Here is a 7,033-nt window from a genome sequence, read left to right as displayed (position 1 = left end):
GTCTCCCTCTACGATTTTTACCCTCCACGCTGCCCTCCAATTCTAAATTGGTGATCCCTTGATGCCTCAGAACATGTCCTACCAACCGATCCCTTCTTCTAGTCAAGTTGTGCCACAAACTCCTCTTCTCCCCAATTCTATTCAATACCTAATCATTACTTATGTGATCTACCCATCTAGTCTTCAGCATTCTTCTGTAGCACCACATTTCGAAAGCTTCTCTTCTCTTCTTGTCCAAACTATTTATCGTCCATGTTTCACTTTCATACATGGCAACACTCCATACAAATACTCTCAGAAAGGACTTCCTGACACTTAAATCTATACTCGATGTTAACAAATCTCTCTTCTTCAGCAACGCTTTCCTTGCCACTGCCAGTCTACATTTTACATCGTCTCTACTTCGACCATCAGCAGTTATTTTGCTCCCCAAATAGCAAAACTCCTTTACTACTTTAAGTGTCTCATTTCCTAATCTAATTGCCTCACCATCACCCGAGTTAACTCGACTACATTCCATTATCCTCGTTTTACTTTTGTTGATGTTCATCTTATATCCTCCTTTCAAGACACTGTCCATTCCGTTCAACAGCTCTTCCAAGTCATTTGCTGTCTCTGACAGAATTACAATGTCATCGGCGAACCTCAAAGTTTTCATTTCTTCTCCATGGACTTTAATTCCTATTCCGAATTTTTCTTTTGTTTCCTTTACTGCTTGCTCAATATACAAGATTGAATAACATCGGGGATAGGATACAACCCTGTCTCACTTCCTTCCCAACCACTGCTTCCCTTTCATGTCCCTCGACTCATAACTGCCGTCTGGTTTCTGTACAAATTGTAAATAGCCTTTCACTCCCTGTATTTTACCCCTGCCACCTTCAGAATTTGAAAGAGGGTATTCCAGTCAACATTATCAAAAGTTTTCTCTAAGTCTACAAATGCTTACTTTATGTAGCCACATACTCCTTCCTGTTTTGAAGGCCTCTTTTCTCCACATTTACAGTTATTTACCACGTTATTTCTCTTTATATTGAACCGATCCCACTATTTTTAATGTATTTTATGTTATGATACTATCATACAATGTAAACCATGAAGTTCTCAATACTAGTTGATATTTTTTATAACGCAGGTGACATTTGGTTACCACCCTTTCACGCACTTCATGTCGGTTGTTGCTTAAAAAAATTCTGTGGGTTACCTTTCCGTACAAATAGTCAGGTCTGGCTTCTTCGTGTCTAGAAACAGCTTTCGGACGCTGATGACTTACGATATAAGACAGTCGTTGTACATGGCACTCCAGCGGTTGATGGAGTACTCTATTTCTATTATTTGTGGAATTTTGTACGTATATTTTTGTTCATATAATGTTTAAAATAATGCAGTTTGCCCGATGATATGCCAAGTTCTGCATATAATATTTTATGTCCATCTGTATGCCCTTAATGTAGTCTTTGGTTGCTGACTGTTTTTATGCATGACACCAAATAAGTCTGGCACGCCAGCAATATATGTAATGTGCCTATTATATATGCTATCCAGAGTCTTAAAGTCTTTGGATGAATATGCATCTGCGACAACAAATTACCAGCTGCTGTTAGTTACCATGTGGTTGTAAGAAATTTGTGTAGTAAGGTTTCATCTTAATGAGAGGTGTGTAAAGTGTTATTTATACATGACTGTATAGACAGGCAATGTATTGATTTTCCACGTTGGTTTTGCAGGTGCTTGACAATGACAAGTAGTCGAAATTAGCTAAACGCACAATTAAATAAATATCGCATTACAGCTCACTGTGGACAATGTTTACGTTGTTTGAGTTTCTCAACAGTTTCACGTCTATTCGTCCGTACACATCTCTGCAGTCGTCGTTCATCCTTGTCATCTATGGCCTGTGGTGCACCACAGTTACCTCGGCACCGGTTTTGGATAGCGCCATTTTGCCTAGCACGTTATACTGAACCGCAGCGACTTGCAAACAGTTCACAAACTTAGCCGTTTCGGAAAAGTTTCCACCCTTGGCCTGAAAGCCAATGAGCATGCCCTTTTGGGCGTTAGGCAAAATGCTCTGTCTCTGTATTACGACAAAGACTGCACTGTTTTCCGAGTCCTCCGGACGCGCTGTTATATACCCTCCACTGCTAGTTTTGCCACCTGCCGACTGTGAGTGGTCATTGAACGCTGAAGTCGAACATACGCGCTGGTCACGTTAATGTGACTGGACCATGAATATTCTCCACTTGTTGCTTCGAGATTAGTCCTCAGAATGAATCATTCACTCTGCAGCGGAGTGTTGGTTGTTGTGAATATTCGTTCACGTAAGAGTGGCTTAAGAAGTTGAACGCTAATATTTTGCAAACGAGTAGTCTCTTCTACTCTGACTCAGTCTGCTAATGAGGCCTGGCGAAAGCTGTCTGATCGACTCCACATGGTATAAACTGTTGAGCGAGATGAAAAGAAGGCCACCGCTCCAAGGCAACCAAAACAAGCTCGCTAGACGATACTGTAGCCTTCTGGCTCTATCGCGATGTGAAGACCATTGTGTGCAAAACAAATTCAATAATGTGCATAACTGTGATAACTGACACATGAAGTGTTCGATTGAAAGAGAAACAAGTTACTGGCTGCCATGTCAGGAGAATACAGGACAGGGGAGGGAGGGGGGGGGGGGGGTGGAGGTTGAAGCAAAATTTGATGGCTCAAAGAAGCAGCATGTATGACTGCTCCTGTGCGGGAATGAGCCGAGGCGTTTCCGTAGAGCGAAACACCCCCTTGGACAGCTTTCCATGACGCTTCATCTTGGCAGTCTGCCGTTATCTCGTCGGCAAATTTCGGTAGTACGCTTGAAACGTAACAGCTCATTCTTCATATGACTCCAGAAACTAATTTCGCTTTTCTTTCACACGACACTAAAGATAATTCAGGTTATTTAATTAACTGATACCCATGTAGGTAATTTCATCTTCTGAACACCAAAATGTAATTTTCAATAATATCATGTCAAAGTACTCGTCAATATTACCTCCATTCCTTGCCAGGAACATGTAAAATCAATTCACTTGATTACAATCAGAACCGTACAGTAACGAACAATTAAATGATAAAAGAGAAACCAAAAATATTGTTTGTGTGATGATTGAAACCTGTACTATCAGTACACTTTGAAACTGCTAATTAGTTAGTAAGTACTGAAACTCATGAAGCTAAATCTTACTGACGATGTAAACAATGCGATTATTTGGACTGCTGTGATATTTATTGAAATTCTGTTCACCCCAAAAAGTAATGTACGTGCATTTGAAATTAGAAACACGTTAGGAAGATCTGGGATGGGATAGTTGCAGAGAAATTAACAAAAATGTAATCAGAATTACTTTTTTGAACCATTTGACTTATATTTCCATGAAAACGACAGATATATATTTGGTGTTGTATCCTACTTCATTTATTTCTGTTGTAACCACTGAATGATAACATTTTCTGTAATTCTGAACAACTTCTGTGTTTGTATTAACGAATTTTCTATATGTAACAGTGTTCCGATTGTCATTGTCATTGTACAAGACCCGAGAGAAGTTACGCAAGGAGGCCAGTACGATATGAGATTTTGACGAGGACTCTGTGACGTAATAAATAGTACACATGAAACAAAAACCGTCTTTACACGACCATTGAGAACCATGCCGTTCTCCGGCCCGCTTTCACTTAACAAATTTTATGGATATCTCACCTGCAGCGAAGCATCAGGAGCAAGACAAGCTGACGCCGTCAATTATTAATCTGAAGATACTGAGTTACACCCACCAAACTGCTAGGCTTTCATTTTTCAGCGATCGTTAACATTAAGAAAGGATGGTTAACTCTCTGTTTATTTTCTTTTTTGGGACTACATTCTTATATCCCCAACGTTGCAGTTACACCGCACGCTCATATCACGGTTTGCCCCTTACGCGCATAATCTATTAGTACCACATCATGACAGTCCCTAAACACACTCACCACCCCCTTATTCAGTGATGTTTGCGTCTTCGACTTTTGCGGCAGAGGTGAATACACATGTTTACACTACTTCCTCTGCTCCTTCATTTCCGAGTCATAGTTATACTCCGAGCATTCTTCCACGGTGATTAGGCGGCTAAAGAAGCCATCTGGAGTGGCTTGGCACAGCTGCAACATTTCCGTTGCTGCCGCGGTTCGCTGGTCTTATTGAATGGACGTCATCAGTCGCGGAACGCAGGAAGGAGTTGAAAAGTGATCCATGACTGATTTTCGCTTTTTCCACTATTGCCTTGATTGTATTGCGCTAGTCTTCGAGTACCAGGGCTTGCAAGTATCTTGCGATTCCAGATTCTTGAGAATGAGATGGTCTACTTCACTGTATTTCGTCATTCACACTTGTTTGACAGTACTCAAAGCGTCTACTCAAACTAACCATTACGTCTTATGACCGTGTATAGTTAGCGTATAGTTCCACCAACTCAGCATGATTTGTTTGAGCGTTCTTCCCCTTTAAACGCCGAATTACCACACGATACTCCACCACACCAATGCGCTGCACCATTTCGTTTCGGCTCCTTTAACCATGTACCGTGGTACTGTTTTAATGTATACCAGGTCTGCAGACATCTACTTGCAAACAAACAAACAAAACTAATTACGTAACTTTATTTTTTTTAGGTGGTACTTGAAACTTTGCGACTGCCTCTCGTGCGTTTATAAAACATATGCAGACAGGATTGCAACTGGTTTGAGGAAAACGTGACAGGTAGAACGCAGTCCGTTATTCTGGACGGACACTCTCACAGCCACACTAGTGTTTCCTGGATTGCGGTGTTAAGGTGTTTCTGAATCATTACAGTGACACTTTATATTAATGATAGTGTTAACTGCAAAATCAACCATTTCGTAGGTTACTTCGTTATTGATGAGGAGAGTTATCCGATAAATATTTCAGAAATATCCGGTTACAACTGAGCAAAACTCTCAGCCTGGTGCTAAGATTAGAAACTACCTCTTGATGAAGAGAAATGTGACGCTTGGTGTTTCAGTAAACATAGAAATCGTAACTTCCTTGCAGATTAAAACTGTGTGCCGGACCGAGACTCGAACTCGGGACCTTTGCCTCTCGCGGCCAAGTGCTCTACCAACCGAGCTACCCAAACACAACTCACACCCCCTCCTCACAGATTTACTTCCGCCAGTACCTCGTCTCCTACTTTCCAAACTTCTCAGAAGCTCTCCTGCGAACCTTGCAGAACTAGCACTCCTGGAAGAAAGGATACTGCGGAGAAATGGATTAGCCACAGCGTGGGGGATGTTTCCAGAATGATTCACGGGAGAGCTTCTGTGAAGTTTAGGAAGTAGGAGAAGAGGTACTGGCGGAAGTAAAGCTGTGAGGACGGAGCGTGAGTCGTGCTTGGGTAGCTCTGGTTGTAGAGCACTTGCCCGCGAAAGGCAAAGGTCCCGAATTCGAGCCTCGGTCCGGAACACAGTTTTAATCTGCCATGAAGTTTCATATCAGCGTACACTCCGCTGCAGAGTGAAAATCTCATTATAGAAATTGTAGTAGGCTTTGACTGTGCGATTAATAATTCATCGTTTGAATGAATCATATCATTCAATATTTGGCAAGGACGACATACACCATGTGATCAAAAGTATCCGGACGCCTGGCTGAAAATGACAAGTTCGTCGCTCCCTCCATCGGTAATGCTGGAATTCAGTATGGTGTTGGCCCACCCGTAGTCTTGATGACAGCTTCCACTCTCGCAGGCATAAGTTGAATCATGTGCTGGAAGGTTTCTTGGGGAATGGCAACCCATTCTTCACGGAGTGCTGCACTTAGGAGAGGGATCGATGTCGGTCGGTGAGGCCTGGCACGAAGTCAGCGGTCCAAAACATCCCGAAGGTGTTCTGTAGGATTCAGCTCAGGACCCTGTGCAGACCAGTCCATTACAGGGATGTTATTGTCGTGTAACCACTCGGCCACAGGCCATGCATTATGAACAGGTGCTCGATAACGTTGGAAAATGCAATCGCCATCTCCGAATTGCTCTTCAACAGTGGGAAGCAAGGAAGGTGTTTAAAACATCAATGTACGCCTGTACTGTGATAGTGCCACGCAAAACAACATGGGGTGCAAGCCCCCTCCACGAAAAACACGACCACACCATAACACCACCGCCTGCGAATTTTACTGTTGGCATTACACACGCTGGCAGATGACGTTCGCCAGGCATTCGCCATACCCACACACTACCAGCGGATTGTGTGCCGTGATACGTCACTCCACACAACGTTTTGCCACTGTTCAATCGTCAATGTTTACACTCCTTACACCAAGCGAGGCGTCGTTTGACATGAAATCCAAGTCTCAGTCACAGTATTTGCAGTGGATCTGATGCAGTTTTGAATTCCTGTGTGATGGTCTGGGTAGATGTCTGCCTATTACACATTACGACCCTCTTTAACTGTCGGCGGTCTCTGTTAGTTAACATTGTTATACCTTTGCATAAAAAGGGGGATAGATCTAATGTCAACAATTACCGTCCAATCTCCATTCTAACAGCGTTATCCAAAATTTTTGAGGAAGTAATGTATTCAAGAGTAGCTTCACATATCCGTAAAAATGAAGTACTAACAAAATGTCAGTTTGGTTTCCAGAAAGGTTTTTCAACAGAAAATGCCATATGTGCTTTCACCAGTCAAATTTTGAATGATCTGAATAACCGAACACCACCCATTGGGATTTTTTGTGATCTCTCAAAGGCTTTTGATTGTGTAAATCATGAAATTCTGCTAGACAAGCTCAAGTATTGTGGCATGAGTGGGACAGTGCACAAATGGTTTAATTCGTACCTAACTGGAAGAGTGCAGAAAGTAGAAATAAGCAGTTCTCGTAACATGCAAAGATCAGCACATTCCTCAAACTGGGGAACTATCAAGAATGGGGTTCCACAAGGGTCAGTCTTGGGTCCTTTGTTGTTCTTATTATATATTAATGACTTGCCATTCTATATTCATGAAGAGG

This window comes from Schistocerca nitens, chromosome 1, assembly GCF_023898315.1.
Source record: "Schistocerca nitens isolate TAMUIC-IGC-003100 chromosome 1, iqSchNite1.1, whole genome shotgun sequence".
NCBI classification, from domain to species: Eukaryota; Metazoa; Arthropoda; class Insecta; order Orthoptera; family Acrididae; genus Schistocerca; species Schistocerca nitens.
Note: the sequence above shows the minus strand (reverse complement) of the source record.